This window comes from Microcebus murinus, chromosome 29, assembly GCF_040939455.1.
Source record: "Microcebus murinus isolate Inina chromosome 29, M.murinus_Inina_mat1.0, whole genome shotgun sequence".
Taxonomy (NCBI): domain Eukaryota; kingdom Metazoa; phylum Chordata; class Mammalia; order Primates; family Cheirogaleidae; genus Microcebus; species Microcebus murinus.
The window spans coordinates 13,789,506-13,808,568 of NC_134132.1; the positions used below are offsets into that span (position 1 = coordinate 13,789,506).

The 19,063-nt window shown below is 43.2% G+C and overlaps 1 long non-coding RNA gene across 3 annotated transcripts in view; it reads right to left on the reverse strand.

Annotated features, from left to right (window-relative positions):
* LOC105874795 (uncharacterized) overlaps window positions 1–19,063 on the reverse strand; it is a 176,935-nt gene that overhangs the window by 154,551 nt on the left and 3,321 nt on the right. The window contains exon 1 of one of the 3 annotated variants that reach the window (XR_012915734.1): window positions 5,694–5,803. The exons of the other annotated variants lie outside the window; for them this stretch is intronic. This is a non-coding gene — a long non-coding RNA (uncharacterized LOC105874795). Of the gene's footprint in view, window positions 1–5,693; window positions 5,804–19,063 lie in introns of those variants that run through there. 3 annotated transcript variants of the gene reach the window in all.

The following is a 19,063-nucleotide window of genomic DNA, read 5'->3' on the forward strand; positions in this document are numbered from 1 at the left end:
GAACTCAACATAGCACTAGTATTTTTGACAGATCAAGTTGAAAAAAATAAGGATACAGAGTTTTTAGTAATCTAACAAAATTAATATAATAGATACACACACAGAACTTTGTAATTTACAAAAAAAAAATTTCTTTTTTTCTTTTTGAGACAGACTCTCACTCTGTTGTCCTGGCTAGAGTGCCGTGGCATCAGCCTAACTCACAGCAACCGACTTCTGGGCTCAAGCAATCCTCCTGCCTCAGCCTCCCGAGTAGCTGGGACTACAGGCATGCGCCACCATGCCCGGCTAATTTTTTTTCTATATATTTTTAGTTGGTCAATTAATTTCTTTCTATTTTTAGTAGAGACGAGGTCTCGTTCTTGCTCAGGCTGGTTTCAAATTCCTGACCTTGAGCGATCCTCCCACCTCAGCCTCCCAGAGTGCTAGGATTACAGGCGTGAGTCACCGCGCCCGACCTAAAAAACATTTATTTATAAGCTCCTGTGGAATATTTTCCAAGATCATAAATTACAAAAAAAAAAAAAATCTTTTAAGTAAAATGTTTAGAGTTCATTCTTTGACTATCATATAATAAAAACGTAGATCAATGATAAGTTTTTAAATGTAAAATTGGAAAATTTTCAATATTTTTCCAAATGATTAAGTCAAAGAAGATATCAATAACATAACTGCAGGCACTTCACAAAGAATCACAGTGAGAACATGCGGCAAACACACTTTCGGGGAACCTCCAGTGAGCCGTGCTTTGTGTGAGCCCCTCCCCTGAGTGCAGGTAGAACCTATATCTGCTTCTAGCCAAAAGAATATGGCAAAAGGGACAGGATGTCATTCCCGTGATTATGTCGTGTTACATAGAAACAGTGAAAGGATGTCGCAAATGTAATTAAGGTCCCTAATCAGCTGACTTTGAGTTAATTACAAGTAGGACTATTCTGGGAGGGCCTAATCTCATCAGATGATCCATTTAAAAGCAGCAAAAGGCCGGGCGCAGTGGCTCACGCTTGTAATCCTAGCACTCTGGGAGGCCGAGGTGGGCGGATTGCTCAAGGTCAGGAGTTCAAAACCAGCCTGAGCGAGACCCGTCTCTACTATAAAAATAGAAAGAAATTAATTGGCCAACTAATATATATAGATATAAAAAATTAGCCGGGCATGGTGGCTCTTGCCTGTAGTCCCAGCAACTCGGGAGGCTGAGGCAGGAGGATTGCTTAAGCCCAGGAGTTTGAGGTTGCTGTGAGCTAGGCTGATGCCACGGCACTCACTCTAGCCTAGGCAACAAAGCGAGACTCTGTCTCAAAAATAAATAAATAAATAAAAGCAGCAAAGACTTAATGTCAACAGTGAAAGGCATTACCTACTGGCCACAGGGCTAATAAGTAATCTTTTACTTTAAACTGTAAATACTTTGAAAGTGGCCTTTTTAAACATTTTTAGTGCAGGTAACGTATCGGTCAAGGTTTGATCAAGGGAGCAGAACTGGCATTAGTGATATGGAGTAAGAGATTCACTGTGAGGGTTGTGTATTACAGAAATGTGGGAGGTGAAGAAGTAAAGTTCCAGAAGAAGATGGTTAGAGGGCCGTAGAAAAGTCACTCACCAGGGACCACAGCGGGAAACGTGAAGAGGCTTTTGGAAAGCTGTAGGCCCTATAGCTGGTGGGGAGCCTGAAGCTGCTATAGGTCAAGATGGGCAATCAAGAAGAAAAACTGGTCACAAACCGGGAGAAAGCAAGGACAAACTGGAACATGTCCCTGACTGTCACAGCATCTAATCCCAAAAACAAAGGCGACTTGCAGAAGAAGCTGGTGCCCCCCACCTTGGAGTTGCACACGTCTAAGAGATACCAGAATAATCCTGAGGTCTGCTTGAATTTTCATCTAGGGGCAGGGGAAGATGTATTGGTTGCATATATTTGCAGGATTGCATATATTGCAGGATTCACAGAAATGTTTTTTTTTTTTTTCCCTTTCCACGATACATTTCTGGTCATTATGAACCATATCAATGAGCCAACATTGACAAAATGGTAAGATCACTCTCCATAGTGGTGCAGATAAAGGCAATGATTTGGATTTCCGACTCCCAAATCAGATGGAAAAAAAATTGTTTGTGATCCATGATTCCACCACATTTTAGCCCCAAATCTGTCTCTCTAATAAAAAGATTAGCTGTGTATCACCTCCCAACCTTGAAAGTCCACCAAGAGAAAATGTCCTTCATTTTTCAGCAGCAAAAGGGAAGAAACTAAGTAGTCAGGTTTGGAGCAATGGAGAAGCCAATTTAAATCTTTATCTTCACACCCCTGTAATTAAAAAGTCCACTTGCTCTTATATACGGTTATTTACTGTAACTTAACTTCATTAGTGCAAAAGATATATTATTTCATTTTACATGCTGAGGTCGTTTAAATATAGAAGACTCAGAACGAAATGACAGCTTCTTTTTCCAAGCGCATTAAACCCTTCTCTCTGTTTGATTTTTTTTTTTTTTTTTTTTTTCAAAATTGTGAGACACAAATTATCCAGAGCGTAGCACTCTGAGTCTCTTTTCTGGCCCATAAAGTCAACAGTTATGGTGCTAAAGTTTAATCAATCCCATAAAATGTGACTCAGAAAGTGACCTGGTGTTAGGCCTGGAGTGCATCTCCTACATTAAAAAGTACTTTCGATGCAGCCAGAACGGTGCTATTGAAAGAGAGAACTAATAGATACCCGGATGTGGAGGGGGAGAGAGGGGGCAGGTGGGAGGGAGAAAAGTCAAATGGGAGAGAAGGCCACAAAAATCCCATTTTCAAGCATTTCCCCAAGGAGATGTGCTCGCATAGATGAATGCACAGGTTGAATAATAAAGGTCTTTTATGTTATTTCGAGCAGAAGGCTCCAAGAATTTCACCGTGGAACAGACACAGTGTTCCCTTCTGGCACAAACTCTTGAGATTTCAATACCTAAAGCAGGAGAGCTCGCCTGATCAGGGTCACTAACACAACCAACTATCGTGGAAATTTCAGCACTGCTCACGCCAATTATTATTATTTTTTTTAAATAAAGCTTTCAACAGTCATTACACAGGAATATAACCTCATTACTTGTGAAATTAACACACAAGCACATACACACGTGTGTGCATAATATGCTTGTTCATTTGAATAAATGTGCATGCATAAGAACTTGAGATCTGTTACATTTTGAAAATGCAAAGTATAAAAAAGCAAAATCAATTCAAATGCTAGAGTTTTGGAGTAGGAATACCCACAGTAAAATATGGAACTAGCCCCATTTCCCGTATCTCCAATTTTGCCTCCAAGAGGTAACCCCTGTAAACAACTAGATGTTTGTCCTTCCAGACATTTTTCTCTATGCTTTTACAAATATATGCAAGCAGTACATCTTCCTCTGTCCCTAGATGAAAATTCAAGCAGACCCCAGAATTATTCTAGTATCTCTTAGGTGACAGTCAATCCTGTGGTAACTCTGAGTCCCTAGCAAAGGCTCAAATCTGTATTTAGACCAGGCCCTGTGGCTCATGCCTATAATCCTAGCACTTTGGGAGGCTCAGGCAGGAGAATGGCTGAGCCCAGGAGTTGGAGGTTGCAGGGAGCTAGGAAGACACCACTATACTCTAGCCTGAGTGACAGAGTAAGACTCTGTCTCAAAAAAAAAAAAAAAAAAAACACCGAACAAAAAACCCTAGCACAGAAATGCAATTTCGTCCTTGACTGAAGGAGAAAGCTTGAGAAGACGTTGAAGAGTGAATAATGTTCCATGTTATGTAATGTCCATGTCCCTGTGCCACCTACAATGTCCTCTCTCGACAACTGGTCCCGCAGTGCCACTGCGTAAGTATGAGACACTGCAAAACCACCGCTAACCCCTCTAGCATGAGTTTGAGAGGATTCATAGACTCTGGACAGGGCAAGACTCTGTCTCAAAGAAAAAAAACTCTGTATTTAATATGCCTAAGCAAGATAATAATCCAACTTATTCTCCATGTCAAGTTCAAGTTTCTCTCCTATGGCCATGTGGATGCAGCTCAGACCTGCGTTACATATTGGGGAAAGAGATTGATTTCTTCTCTTTTTCACAACCTGGCATCTCCACTTATCCTTTCTACTCATTCTGTACTGCCTGCTCCCTCGAGTGTTACTTGTGTTCAGCAAAAGGGAAAAAGATGCTTCTTCATTATTTATTCTCATAAGCTGCCTTCGGGTGTCTGGGTCTTCAGAAATCTAAAGCCGGTTCTCTTTGGGACTCACGCTTCCTCAGGTTCCCCCCTTCCTTCTATATTGTAGTTCTCTCCACCCGGAGTTTTGTTTTTTTTTTTTGTTTTTTTTTTTTTTTTGAGACAGAGTTTCGCTTAGTTGCCCAGGCTAGAGTGCCGTGGCGTCAGCCTCGCTCACAGCAACCTCAGACTCCTGGGCTCAAGCGATCCTCCTACCTCAGCCTCCCGAGTAGCTGGGACTATAAGCATGCGCCACCATGCCCGGCTAGTTTTTTCCATATATTTTTAGTTGGCCAATTAATTTCTTTCTATTTTTAGTAGAGATGGGCTCTCGCTCTTGCTCAGGCTGGTCTTGAACTCCTGACCTTGAGTGATCCTCCTGCCTCGGCCTCCCAGAGAGCTAGGATTACAGGCAGGCGTGAGCCACCGCGCCCAGCCCCGGAGTTTTCTTGATGTTGGTAAATTCATCTCTCCTCCTGCCGGTCGGTGACTTCCTTCTCAGCCCTAGGAATCTAGCTGCACCTGTAGCTTCTCTCTGCTGTGATCTGATTATTCCTCCATGCTCTTGGGCAGGTCTAAGCAAAATCTCAATCTCTGTCTCTCTCTCTTTCCCCTACTGTGTCTGTCCTTCTCTCTCTCTCCTCCCTCTGTCTGTCTCTCTCCGTCTCTCTCCTCTCTCTCTTCTCTCTCTCTCTCTCTCTCTCTCTCTCACGCATGGCCCACATTCAGTTCATGGGAAACACACACAGATTTTCTACCCAACTCCAGCACTGAGGGCAGCCAAAGCCTTTCCTTTGGCTCTGCCGATAGCCATTTCCTGCCCTCTCCACTTCTCAGGTGTCAGTCAGACACCAGTCCACCTGTCCCTCAACTGCAGGACACACACGTCATGCTTTCCAAGCGGCTCCACTGAAACCCCTCTCACTAGGCTCCAGGTGGGCGGGGGTCCCCTACAACCCTTCCTTCCTATGCAACAGTTCTCCCCAAATATCCTCTTCACACATCCACCTCCAATCTCCATTCTCCCAAATGTTTCATACTCTCAAGGTATGAGGAAATTCAAGAATCATCCAGCTGATTTCCATCCCATTTTCATAAGTCCTACAGCATGACCTATCTCACAAGTTTCTTTAATATCTGATATGTATCGACCTAGAGTCTTGGCTGAAACACTTATTTTAACATCATCTTATACATATACATGGACGTGTATGTGCATATATGAGTGTGTGTATATATCATACATATAGATAAGATTATGTGTTAAATTTATACCCCAATTTTGTACAATGTTTAGGAATTGAGCCTTCTGGTTAATCTGAAAATTCTTTTCGTTCTGAACACCATGGTTAAAATATAAGATGTTATAATTACTTGAATTATTTTGTTCAAATAAGATAATGACTTATATATATGCATTGGATCATCTGTTTCTTTTTAGGTTCAGGGTAAATTGGGAAAATCTACTTACTTCAGAGCAGAAATTAACCAGGTTCAAGTTAAGATGGGTGTTGCTCTACTGTGTGCTTCTCCTTTTCAAAATTCTTCCTCACTCCCTCTTGTTCTGAAGATGTCAAATTCTTCTTTGTTATGAAAAGGCAGCAACAAACTACAGATTAGGAACAGATCCACTCTGAAGAATGCCTGTCCCCAACCTATGAGTTTCCTGAAACACTAATGCAAGAAAACAAAAATCTTTTCCCAACTCTTAAGAAACTTTACCTGTTGTTTGATTTTCACCATGAAAAATACTTACAGTTCTTTCTTAAAAAAAATAAATAATTAAATTCCAAGTTTTTCACCTTCCTGCAATGTGCTCATTCGCTGTTCTTAATGCAAAGGACTAGCAACTTCCCTCCTATAACCCCAGGAACAGAAGGGATAGTAAGTAGCCTACATAATATTCTGCTCGAGAATGTTTTAAGGCATCCTAAAGGAAACATTCTCCAGCAGAGTCTGTTTTGTTATGTGTTCAATAACCATATGTTCATTTCTATGTGGATAATGCCCAGCATAACAGATACCTGCAATGATTCGAGGAGAAGGCAATTATTGACTCAAGGGGGTTTTACTGATTAGATGCTGAATGGCTCAAACATGACCAGAACTCCAATTGGGCATTATGAAAAGTTTGCTTTGATTCTTGGGTATTTGTTCTTTTGCTCATAACAGGCTTCTGAAAAACACATACCACCGCCCATGGAATGGAGAAAGAGGGATGGAAGAAGGAGGGAGGGAGGGAGGGAAAATGGGCAGATGACAAGAGGCCATGTGCTCTCCAGTAACTCCCCATCTTGTCACATCTCCTCGAATATTTAGCAAATGTTGATAAAACATTAGATTTCTGTTGAGTGACACTTCAAGTCAAGGCGATGGGAGGACCACTGAAAGCCGGCGAACTTTGTTTAGGATGTGAAAGTATTATTTTCAAAAAGTTTTTTTAAATTCTAACAAAATGCATAGTAATGACTTATTCAACTTACTAACCAGCAGGATGGAAAGAAAGCTGGTTCCAAGAGCATTGGAGGAATTGTGTTATCTACAGGCATGTGAAAAGAGAATGTCAGAATAAGATTGTTAGGTTAGATACAAATCTAGTTAATATCGTACAGGGTAATAGAGCATAATCTTAGGATACAAATCATTTGCACTTTTACCAAAAAAAAAAAAAAAAAAGTAGACACTAACATAAATTTCACAGTCTGGGCTTTTAATCACAGCACACAGTAAGTCAAAAAAGATACACTCCCTTTTGGGGTGTTGACAGTACTACAGCCTGCACACTAACCACCTGATTTGTAAATAAAATTTTACTGGAACGCAGTCATGCCCATTTGTTTAAATATTTCCTATGGCTGCAGCGGAGTGGAGTTACTGTGACACAGATTGTATGGCCTGTAAGTCTAAAGTATTTACTGTCTGAACCCTTTCAGGAAAAGTTTGCCACCCCCTGCCCTAGATAATTAAATAAATCACCGAGGCGGCCTGTAAACGATACTACAGTAGGACACTGAAAGGACATGCCACCCACTCTTTGCCTTGTTTCCAAATTTTTGAACAGTTTTTCTTTAAAAGGTTAGTAGGAATGGAGCAAAACTTTTTGATGCAAGACCCAAACCACAAGAGTATAAACCCTACAAATTAGCAAAAATCAGGAAAAGAGCTCTGAACTTTCACAAACACTGGAATTGACTGGGGCCACAGTCCAGTTATATTTGCAAGGAGCAAACTCACGACAGACGGCATCTAGGCTGTAAGTAACTATCTAGCAGAGTCAGCTAGCTTCTGTCGAATGGTCTATACTTTCTCCTCCTTACAAAGCACAGTGATAACTGTTCATAGTATTCATAATAATCCTGGGCTAAAACACAATCCTGCAGTCCAGCAGCGTTTTGTGAAAAATAATCTAATCTTATTCAGCGTACTTTCCATGATAAGGATTATCCTTTTGGTCTCCATCTTATAGTAAAGATGCTCTGTAATGTCATGAGGCGGTGGTTTTCAAATCGCACACTCTGTAAGGGAAGGTAGAAGTGGGCTGAGGGAGTCAATAGCAGCCCCTTTTACCAATTAAAGACTAGCACTCTGGGAGGACAAGGCGGGAGGATAGCTCAAGGTCAGGAGTTCGAAACCAGCCTGAGCAAGAGTAAAACCCCGTCTCTACTAAAAATAGAAAGGAAATTAATTGGCCAACTAATATATATAGAGAAAAAATTAGCTGGGCATGGTGGCGCATGCCTGTAGTCCCAGCTACTTGGGAGGCTGAGGCAGGAGGATCGCTTGAGCCCAGCAGTCTGAGGTTGCTGTGAGCGAGGCTGATGCCACGGCACTCACTCTAGCCTGGGCAACAAAGCAAGACTCTGTCTCAAAAAATAAAAATAAAAAAGGACAGTAAAAAAAAAAGTGAACAGTAAAAAATTCAAGCCAACTAGAAAACGGTTAGAGACAGGAAGATACATTTCATTGAAGAGGATATGCAGATGGCAAATAAACACACGAAAAGATGTTAAAAATCATTAGCAATCAGGAAAATGCAAATTAAAGCCACAATAAGATATCACTACATATTTATCAGAATGACTAAAATTAAAAATAGTGACAACAACAAATGCTGGCAAGGTTGCGGAGAAACTTGATCACTCACGCATTAATGGAGGGAATATAAAATGGTACAGCCACCCTGGAGGATCATTTGGCAGTTAGTTAAAAAAAAAAAAAAAAACAAAAACAACTAAGCATGCAATTACCATATACAACCCAGCAATTGCAGTCTTGGGCATTTATCCCAGAGAAAACAGAACGTACATACACACAAAATCCTGTACACGAATGTCATGGAAGCTTTAGTCATAATAGCCAAGAACTAGAAACCACCCATATGTCCTATAACAGGTGAATGGTTAGACAAACCGAGGTACTGTCCATATATACCATGGAATATAGTACGCAGCAATAAAAGGGAACAGACTGTTGATATAGGCGACAATCTGGATGAATCTTCAGGGGAAAAAAAGCCAGTCTCAAATGTGACATACCGTATGATTTCACTCTCATAAAATCTGTAAAGAAAAAAAAATCCTAGCAAAGAAAATCAGCTGTGAAAATTGGTCCGATGTCTGTTTCCAAAGGTTTTGGACAGGGCACCAGACTGCCGGACGTTTATTGAATCTAAATCTCTTGATCTTCGGATGCCTGCCGTGACTGACTTTTATAAAAGGATGGTTGCCACCTGGAATGGATGCTTCCTTTTTGAGAAAAAAAAAAAAAATTAGCAGTATCTTTGTCTCCCACCTGATGTCACCTGATCAAGGTAATCACCGTTTTATTTCCCCAGTCAAAGCAATCAGGTGAGCATCGCAAATATAATTCCTGGGGGGAAAGGAGGTAGAATAGGAGTAGCACAGGGTGAAACATTTGAGCATTAGAGGAGAACTCTGCATCTCTTCTTCTTTCCTTAATCCATGTATTAATTCATTCACAAATCTTTTAAAAGTTCCTCTGTATGTCAGGCTCTCTGCTGGGTGCTGGGAATGCAACAAAGAGCAAGTGATGAGGCGAGAGCCCCGTGCTCATGGAGCTCACGGTGGGGAGGGCAGGCGACAGGACAGTCACGCTGCCGTGTGGCACCCTCCCTAGGGAGGACATCCGAGATGAAGGACAAACACAGAGGGGCACCTTGCAGGGTGTTCACTGCAAGGAGAGTGTTTTGTAATTAGAGAGGCCGCCACTTTTTAGAAATAAGAACATGCTGAAACACTGATAGGAAGAACCCGGTGGAGAGAGACAAATTAAAAACTCAGAAGAGAAAGGGGGAAGCCAGGCGCAGGGGCTCACGCCTGTAATCCTAGCACTCTGGGAGGCCGAGGCGGGAGGATCGCTCGAGGTCAGGAGTTCGAGACCAGCCTGAGCAAGAGCGAGACCCCGTCTCTACTAAAATGAAAAAGAAATTAATTGGCCAACTAAAAATATATAGAAAAAATTAGCCGGGCATGGTGGCGCATGCCTGTAGGCCCAGCTACTCGGGAGGCTGAGGCAGGAGGATCACCTGAGCCCAGGAATTTGAGGTTGCTGTGAGCAAGGCTGACGCCACAGAACTCTAGCTCGGGCAACAGAGTGAGATTCTGTCTCAAAAAAAAAATATTTTGCTCTGGCCCATCCCATACGCTTCCATTTCCCTGCTATGTCAGCCACCCGGCTTTGGCCATCCTCCAAGCACTTCCGGATAATACCCCCATCTTCTTTTTCCTCTCCTGTTCTTCATATCTGTTATGGACTGAATGTTCATGTCCCCCCAAAATTTGTATGTTGAAATCCTAACTTCCAAGTTGAAGGTATTAGGAGGTGGGGCCTCTGGGAGGTCACCAGGTCACGAGGGTGGAGCCCCGTGAATGGGATTAGTGCCCTATTATATATAGTAAGACCTCGCTCAGTGCTCTGCCACGCCAGGATGAGGCAAGACCTTGGCTGTCTGCAACCCAGGGAGAGCGCCTTCCCCAGACGCTGGATCTGCTGGCACCTTGACCTTGGACCGCTCACAGCCTCCAGGACTAGAGGAATAAACGTCTGTCTAAGCCACTCAGTCTACGGTATTGTGTTACAGCACCATGAATTAAGATGACGCCCACATCAAAGGTCCCCCTCTTTCTGTGTATGACATCCAGCCCCAAGCACCAAGCAAAAGCAGGATGATCCAAACTCTTTCACATGCACTGTTACCTTGTTTGGGGGGCGGTTTTGCGTGGTGGCTGTGTGTACGACTGTAGAGCTAGACAGGCCTGGGTGCAAGTCCTTGCCCTACACTTGCTAGCTTTGTGACCATGGACAAGTGGCTCCATTTCCTCGCTGGGTATCTATCTCATACAGGTGTTAAGAGAATCAAGTGAGGTAATATGTGTAAATACTTAGAAGAGCACCTGGCACACGAGAAGCACTCAATAAATCGTAACGAGTGTTACTTCTGATTCTTACTGCATACCTGCGACACAGATGAGATTTGACATCACCGTTTTCTATGGCAGTCATGTGACTTGCCCAACGTCACAAAGGAGACCTTGTATTGTATTGTTTCTATCCAAACCCTGTGTTGATATCCCTTTAATCCTCCTGTAGCATTTTAAAACAATAACATCATAGGCCAATCCCTTGGAGAAAATAAACAATAAATTAATTAATCAAAATAATAACAATGATAGTAATAATAATAATAGCTGACACTATGCTATTTGACAAAATTGAGGCACAGAGAGGTAAGTGATTTGGCCAAAGTCACCCAGCTAACAAGTGGCATAGTCAAAAGCCAAACCTAGTTAATCTGGGACCAGAGTCTAGCCTCTTAACTACCACTCTGTGAAAGGGATGTTATCTCATCCATTCATTCTATACACAAATCTTAGACCTTAGCTCAGTGTGGATGGATTCTAAGGCACATAAAGGACAGCAATAAGAGAGCACGCTGGAAAGATGGGCAGAAATGACACTGTAGTGGACCTTATATGCTAAACCTAGAAGTCTGGATTTTATCCTAGGGGTGGGAGAGAGGAGAAACAGATTTTAAAGCCTATTTCACCTCCCACCAAGTCTAAAAGTGCCGTGACTTGACCATCTTTAGGACAACAACCCTGAAAGATGACAGACTGGGATAGAGACATACTGTTTTCAGGAAATACAATTAACAAACGGTTATAAGAAAAACATTTCCAAATCATTAGAATAAACCAAGAAAAGCTTTTAAAATATGGTTTCTTAAGCCCCACCCAGGACCGTATGAGTCAAAATCAACAAGGGCAGACTTGAGGAATCTGTGCACGTGTTTGTGTGTATGTAAGTGGTATGCTTGGAGTGTGTATGTACGTGTATATGTACATGTGTATGTGTGTACTGTGTATGTATAAGCACGTGGGTGTGGTGTGTGTGGAGTATGTGTTTATATGTGTGGAGTGTATGCATATAGTGTGTGTGGTATGTGTGTGGTGTGTGTGATGTGTATGTGTGGAGTGTGTGCATGTGTGGAGTGTGCACGTGGTGTGTGTTTATATGAAATGTGTATGTGTGTGCATGTGATGTGTGTCTGTATGGTGTGTGATACATGTGTGCGTGTGTTGGGGGGTGTGTATATGGGGAGTACGTGGGGGGGTCTGTGTGATGTGTGTGTGAATCATGTATGTGGGGGAGGTGGGGGAAGGTGTGACTCTCCAGCTGACTCTGAAGATGAGCCTGGTTTGGGATCCACTGATCTAAAAACTCCCAATGGGTGTCAGAACAAGATGGTAGCAGGGGGCTAGAGAGGCTAGAGCAGACACAAGTCCCTACTAGACCCATCAGGACTTGGCGGGGAGTGTAGGAGATGCAGTATCCTCTTGCGTGAGTCCCAAGAGATACAGCGGAGTTGCCTTTTGGGACCCAAAGCAGGACAAGAGGGGCTAGACCATCAACATGCCCACCCCTAAACTCACAGGGCGCACGCTGAGCTCCAGTGGCATACACCGAAGACTGACATTCACATATTAGAAAAGATGTGACTCTCCCCTGGCTGACACTACTTCACCCACCCTTCTGTCCTTTCTCCCTCTTCCCCACGGCAATTCCAAACCAACGTCCTTAATAAAGCCCAAATCTTGTCCCTGAAGTATCACCACGACCATTAAACCTTTTTTTCTCTCACACCTGTCGATTAAAAAATTCAGGTTAGAATGAAGGTATTGTGCCCGGTCAATTAGCTACTTACTATCCCCTTGACCTGTTTTTCCTACTGCGGCGTCATTTGGTTATTCCAAGCGGACAAGTCTATTTTCCTCCTTGGCAAGCAACAAGGAAGGTGGGCTGGGAGTGGTATTGAGAGAGAAGTGAGTGCGCTGCAGTGCACGCTTGAAAGCCCTTCAGCGATGAAAGGACGGAACTCGGCCCAGGAAAGTCACAGTGTCAAGCTTAAATGCCTTCCCTGCCCGTGTGCTTCGGGGGGAAGAAACACATAGCCTGGAAAGCTGGCCAGCAATTATATTACCGACTGAGAATTTTATGAGGCAGTATCAGAGGGGAAGCGCAATGAGTGTCAAAATACAGACTGCACAAGAAGAAGAAAAAAAAAAAGATGGGATCATAGAAACAGGGACAAATAAAGTTGGCAGTGAAGAGGGCATTGGTTGAATTGCTTAACCCTGCCTTTCTGCTGCAGCTGTAACTGGAGCAAAATAGCTCCCCCGCTCCTCAAAGCACCTGGAGCTCAGCAGGAGGAGGAGGAGGATTCTAGAGGCAGCGTCAGGCAGGAGGGAGAGGCGATCACCAAGGGAAAAGTCAGGACTAGTCAGTAACGGGTGACAGCCAGCGCATCACCCCTCAAATGATGTATTTCAGCCTTCTGCCAAGTCCGAAATGGCAGGTGGCAAAGCTCTGACCCCAAAAGAAAACAATCTGCACTGTGTGGGCCGGAGGGAGAATTCACGGGCTGATGGTTACTTTCTCTCCATGCTTTGTGGGCAGCAGTCGAGGTCCCTGGGAACAGGCCCCTGGGACAGGGAGGTTCCTGTGCAGCGGGCAGCCACAGCCCCGCTGAGCCTTAGGGGCCTAGAGGCTGCGAATTCTAATTCTGGCTCTGCTGCTAATTTCCTGTGGGACCAAAAGGACACAATTCATATCTCAGAGCTTCAATTTCCTTCTTGGGAGAGGCGGGCCTTAATCGTATCAATAAATGATTAGGAAGCACAGAATTCATTCACTCCCCCAGACCAGGCTATCATAGGGGTTTATTCTCCAAAACAGTAAATTAAAATGGTTTTTTTGTGTTTTTGGTTTTTTTTTTTTTTTTGAGTCAGAGTCTCACTCTGTTGCCCAGACTAGAGTGAGTGCCATGGCATCAGCCTAGCTCACAGCAACCTCCAACTCCTGGGCTCAAGCGATCCTTCTGCCTCAGCCTCCCGAGGAGCTGGGACTACAGGCACACACCACCATGTCCGGCTCATTTTTTCTATATATTTTTAGTTGGGCAATTAATTTGTTTCTATTTTTAGTAGAGATGGGGCCTCACTCTTGCTCAGGCTGGTTTCGAACTCCTGACCTCGAGCAATCCACCCTACTCTGCCTCCCAGAGTGCTAGGATTGCAAGTGTGAGCCACCGCACCCCGCCTAAAATGTTTCTAAATACAATTAAACTATAAAAACTAAAATATTAACATAATGGTAGATATACATTTTTCTTAAGTCTACCCTTAAAAGAGTGGCATTTTTTTTGTCCAAAATAATAACCAACCAGCCTGAGCAAGATCGAGACCCTGTCTCTACTAAAAATAGAAAGAAATTAGCCAAACAACTAAAAATAAAAAAAATTAGCCTTGCGCAGTGGCACATGCCTGTAGTCCCAGCTACCCAGGAGGCTGAGGCAGGAGGATCGCTTGAGCCCAGGAGTTGGAGGTTGCTGTGAGCGAGGCTGACGCCACGGCACTCACTCTAGCCCGGGCGACAGAGTGAGACTCTGTCAAAAAAAAAAAGAGAAAATAATCATCAAGCGTCGAGTGAGACGAACTGTCAAGGCTTTTTGAAAAAACATCAAGCACCTGTTCAAATGCAAGGCTTCATCATTAGTAGCAACAAGTCTTAAGAAATATTTAATGTGTTAAATTCTGAAGGCGCATGCTATTTCTGTGTTCCAACTATGACTTCGGTTTATTTCGTATTTATTTATCAAGTGCCTTTCTTGGCATTAACCAGGCACTAAGAATGCAAAAGCAAACTATAGCCAGACACAAAATGACAGACAGTGTGTGATTCCACTTACAAGAGGTATCTAGAATAGGCAAATTCCTAGAGAGAATGCAGAATAGAGGCTACCAGGGGCTGAGGGGAGAGGGGATGGGAAGCTATTGCTTAATAGTTACACAGTTTCTGTTTCAGGTGATGAGAAATTTTGGAAATAGATAGTGGTGATGGTTATGTAAACTAAAATAAAATTTTAAGGCTCAGCCCCCCCGCCCAGGTGACTAAATGGACCCTCTCGTGGCCAAAGGAATATCCTAAAACAAAACTGCCTGCCAGGAGGAAGGAGGTCACACAAGCCTGCCTCATCATGCGCCCCTCCCTTCTTGGGGACATCCTTTGTAACCCATTAACAGGCCTTAGGGGAAGACAAACCTGCAAGTCCTCAATTTACACAACAAATCTAAGTCTGGTAGCTTATCTCTGACAACAGCTCTTCATGTTAAAATGTTCCAAGCCTTTAGACAAAGCTTCATGTCTTTAACCAATTACAAGCCAAAGAATCTTAAACCCACCTGTAACCTGTAAGCCCTGCCCCCTGCTTGAGATGGCCCACCTTTTCCGGCCAAACCAATGTATTCCTCCCACATATAGATTGATGACTTTACCTGTAGCCCCTGTCTCCCTGAAATGTATAAAACCAAACTGTAACCCAGCCACAGCGAGTCCACTTGCCCAAGGCCTCTTGGCAGTGGCTCCGGGTCATGGTCCTCCAATTTGGCTCAGAATAAATCTCTTTAAAATTATTTTACAGGCCAGGCGTGGTGGCTCACGCCTGTCATCCTAGCACTCTGGGAGGCCAAGGTGGGCGGACGGCTCGAGGTCAGGAGTTCGAAACCAGCCTGAGCAAGAGTGAGACCCCCGTCTCTACTATAAATAGAAATAAATTAACTGGCCAACTAATATATATGGAAAAAAAAAAAATGAGCCGGGCATGGTGGTGCATGCCCGTAGTCCCAGCTACTGGGGAGGCTGAGGCAGGAGGATTGCTTGAGCCCAGCAATTTGAGGTTGCCGTGAGCGAGGCTGATGCCACAGCACTCACTCTAGCCTGGGCAACAAAGCGAGACTCCGTCTCAAAAAAATAAAAAATTATTCTACAGAGTTTGGCTTTTTTCTGTTGATAGTTATGATACCGAAAACTCAGCTCTTGTCCACGAGGCCGAATCAGAAGGGCAAGGACAAATGTTTCAGGGATGAGGAAAGAGATTTTACTTGGCCAGCAGAAGAGGAAACACGGTAGACATTCTCATCTCAAAACCCAAATGTCCTGCCCACACGCAGAAATACAGGGCTTTTAAAGAATGGGTCGTCAGTTGCAGGCAATTCCAGTGATTAACTATTGCAATCATCCCATCTCGGCCAAAGACAAAGCCTGTGAACTCTGACAGCTGCCCACCAGGGGGGCTGGTGCCACCAGGGATAAGGACAAAAGGCCTTCTCCCATCTCCTTGCTACCTCTGTCTTGAGGCAGACATGCACATTAAAAAGAGTTGGGGAAGTTTTAAAGAGACAGGTTGCCACTTCTGTTGTTTGTTTGTTTTTAGGCCATTTCATTACATATTCCCACTCTCGGTATTTCCCTTCCGTGTGCATGGAAGAAGGGGTGACTATTCTGTTACAGTCACACAACACTGTTAAGGTATTTAAAGCCACTAAATTGTACACTTAAAAATGGTTAAAATGGCCGGGCGCGGTGGCTCACGCCTGTAATCCTAGCTCTCTGGGAGGCCGAGGCGGGTGGATTGCTCGAGGTTGGGAGTTCGAAACCAGCCTGAGCAAGAGCAAGACCCCGTCTCTACTATAAATAGAAAGAAACTAATTGGCCAACTAATATATATATAAAAAATTAGCCGGGCATGGTGGCTCATGCCTGTAGTCCCAGCTACTTGGGAGGCTGAGACAGAAGGATCGCTTGAGCCCAGGAGTTTGAGGTTGGGCTGACGCCATGGCACTCACTCTAGCCTGGGCAACAAAGCAAGACTCTGTCTCAAAAAAAAAAAAAAAAATGGTTAAAATGGCAAACTTGATGTTATTTATATTTTACCACGATAAAAATAAAAAAATAAGTTGAAACAAAACAACAACAACAAAAAAAGTGAATTGAACACGTTCTTTCTTCCTCCTGCCGAAGACAGGACCCTACTTTCTCCTAAGGAAACTGCAAATAGGGATGCTGTTCCTTTCTGCTCCCCAGGAAGTTTCCTCAAGATTCTTTATCATCTTGCATCCTGACACTAAGAACCTACTCGATTCAGGGTTATTGCCACAATATTGAGTATTATCAAACTTTCATTATCTTGGATGTTCGCTGCAACTCTCTTCCCACAGCTGAGTAAATATTCTTCCAACAGGAAGCCTGGCAGATGAATTGTCTTGGCTCCGAAATGTATTTTCACGTCAGAACTCAGACAAGTGTGACAATTTCTTCCTCTAAGCTCCTCTTTTGAATAGTTTAGCATGGCTTAAAGCTTTTCCACCTCCTTCTCTCACCTTCAGGATATTATTTTCCAAACACAATTTGCCGTTAACAGAGAGAGGGAGCGAAGTCTTGGCCTGGGAAAGGGAAATCTAACTTGAAGAATCAAGCAGCATACTCCAGATAGCTGGATTCTGATTGCTACTTTCATCAGAAAATCAAAGCCTACCCTTCCAATTCCTCTCCATGTAAAAACGAGAGTAACACCCCCTTAAAAAACTCACTGTGATTTAACAAATCAACTCCTAAGAGAATACATTATAAAAAAGACTTAAACAGAACAAAATTATGTTGGAATTAAAACACTTCGGTTGGGATCCAAGACTAACCCAATTTACACTATATTCTACTCAAAGTTATTAGTACTATAGTCAAGTTGTTGAATTTAGGGTTCATTTGGCATATCACTGGCCGTGTGTTTATTGTGCTAATTTAAGAACACAATTTAGACTTACGAATATATGCCAGTCTTGTAACTCCCCTTAAATTGCGTCTTTATTTGCTCACCAAGTTCACTAATTTGCCATTCTTTAAATTCATACCTCATCCTAACCTAGGTTTTTCAACCTCATCTCTAGTGACATTTTGAACTGGATGATTCAGACAACTCTTGGTTGGGAGAGCCTGGCATGTGTACTGTAGGATGTTTAGAAACATCCCTGGTCTCTACCCACTAGATGCTAGGAGCACCCCTCCCCAAAAGATGTGACAATCAAAAATCTCTCCAGACATTGCCAAATATCTCTATAGGGGCAAAATTGCTCCTCACCACCCTCCCACCCACCCAGCTGAGAACCACCACCCTAGACCTTGTTTCTAGCCACATACCGTGTTTCCCCAAAAATAAGCCCTACTCATAAAATAAGCCCCAGCAGGATTTCTAAGCATGTGTGAAATATAAGCCCTACCGCCCGAAAATCAGCCCTAGTGGTGGGCGTGGCTATGAAAATCAGCCCTAGTGGTGGGCGTGGCTATGAAAATCAGCCCTAGTGAGGGGCGTGGCTATGAAAATCAGCCCTGGTGAAGGGCGTGGCTGCGCAGCGCAACTGCGCAACCCATGCGTGTTGTCTCGGAGCGGGAAAGAACACGAGCAGCCCTTCTCATCCGCCCGGTGACAGCTCTAGTGCTCGACAGGAGAGATCGGGCCGGTGGCTCTAAAGGAAACAAGTCACAAGACATTCAGGATGGGATTTGGGGTCTGGAGAGTGAGGATGATGTTCCAGAAGAAGACGACTTCACTGTATTTGAATCAATGAAGATAGTTGTGCTGTACTTAAAAAAAAATAACACATCCCCTGAAAATAAACCCTAAGGTGTCTTCTTGAAGAAAAATAAATATAAGACCCTGTCTTATTTTCGGGGAAATACCGTGACTCTGAATAGCTACTTCTGTTAACACTGTCATTTATTCCCTTCATAACTCCTGAATGACCAGTTTATCTCCCCTTCTGTCTTTTAGAATGCCTCCTTTACTCTGAGGAATAGGATAATTCTTGCTCTGGAAGATACTCAGTCCCTTGAAAGCTTTATTGCTACTGAAAATATCAAACTAGAAATGCTTAAATAGATTTTGAGGTACGGCTTGTACATGCAATTTAGATAAAATCAAAACTGACTGGAAACCTTCACCACAACTCAAAATGAATCTTACCAAAATTATTTTCGAAAACTCAGAAACAGAAAAAAAAAAGTTGTGTTATGTTTTCAGAAACCATCATTCACTTCACATTGTCTTCATTCAAATTCAGTGAGAACTAAAGAGCAGAGAAAGACTGTCTGTGTGTCAGGTCCTATATCATAACTCCCTTGAGCTTTTCTAGCAAAAAAAGAGATTCTTTTCATAAACCATTCCCGACCCTGTGTGGCAAATATGTCTAATTTGGGTCTGCCTGGAAACATTTTCCACATGCTTTCTCCCCGACCCCCAACATCAGCTTTATAAATCTCAAATGGTCCTTGGGAGACGACAATGTGCTTTAAAATATAGGAAAACTTGAGATTTCAGGAAACTGAGGTAAACTGTTTGATGTTTACCCCTCACTTTCAAATTTCCAGACTCTCTAATGAGCCTTTTAGGGTGTTTCTTCCAATTGACTGCCAAGGTAAACATGGCTACCT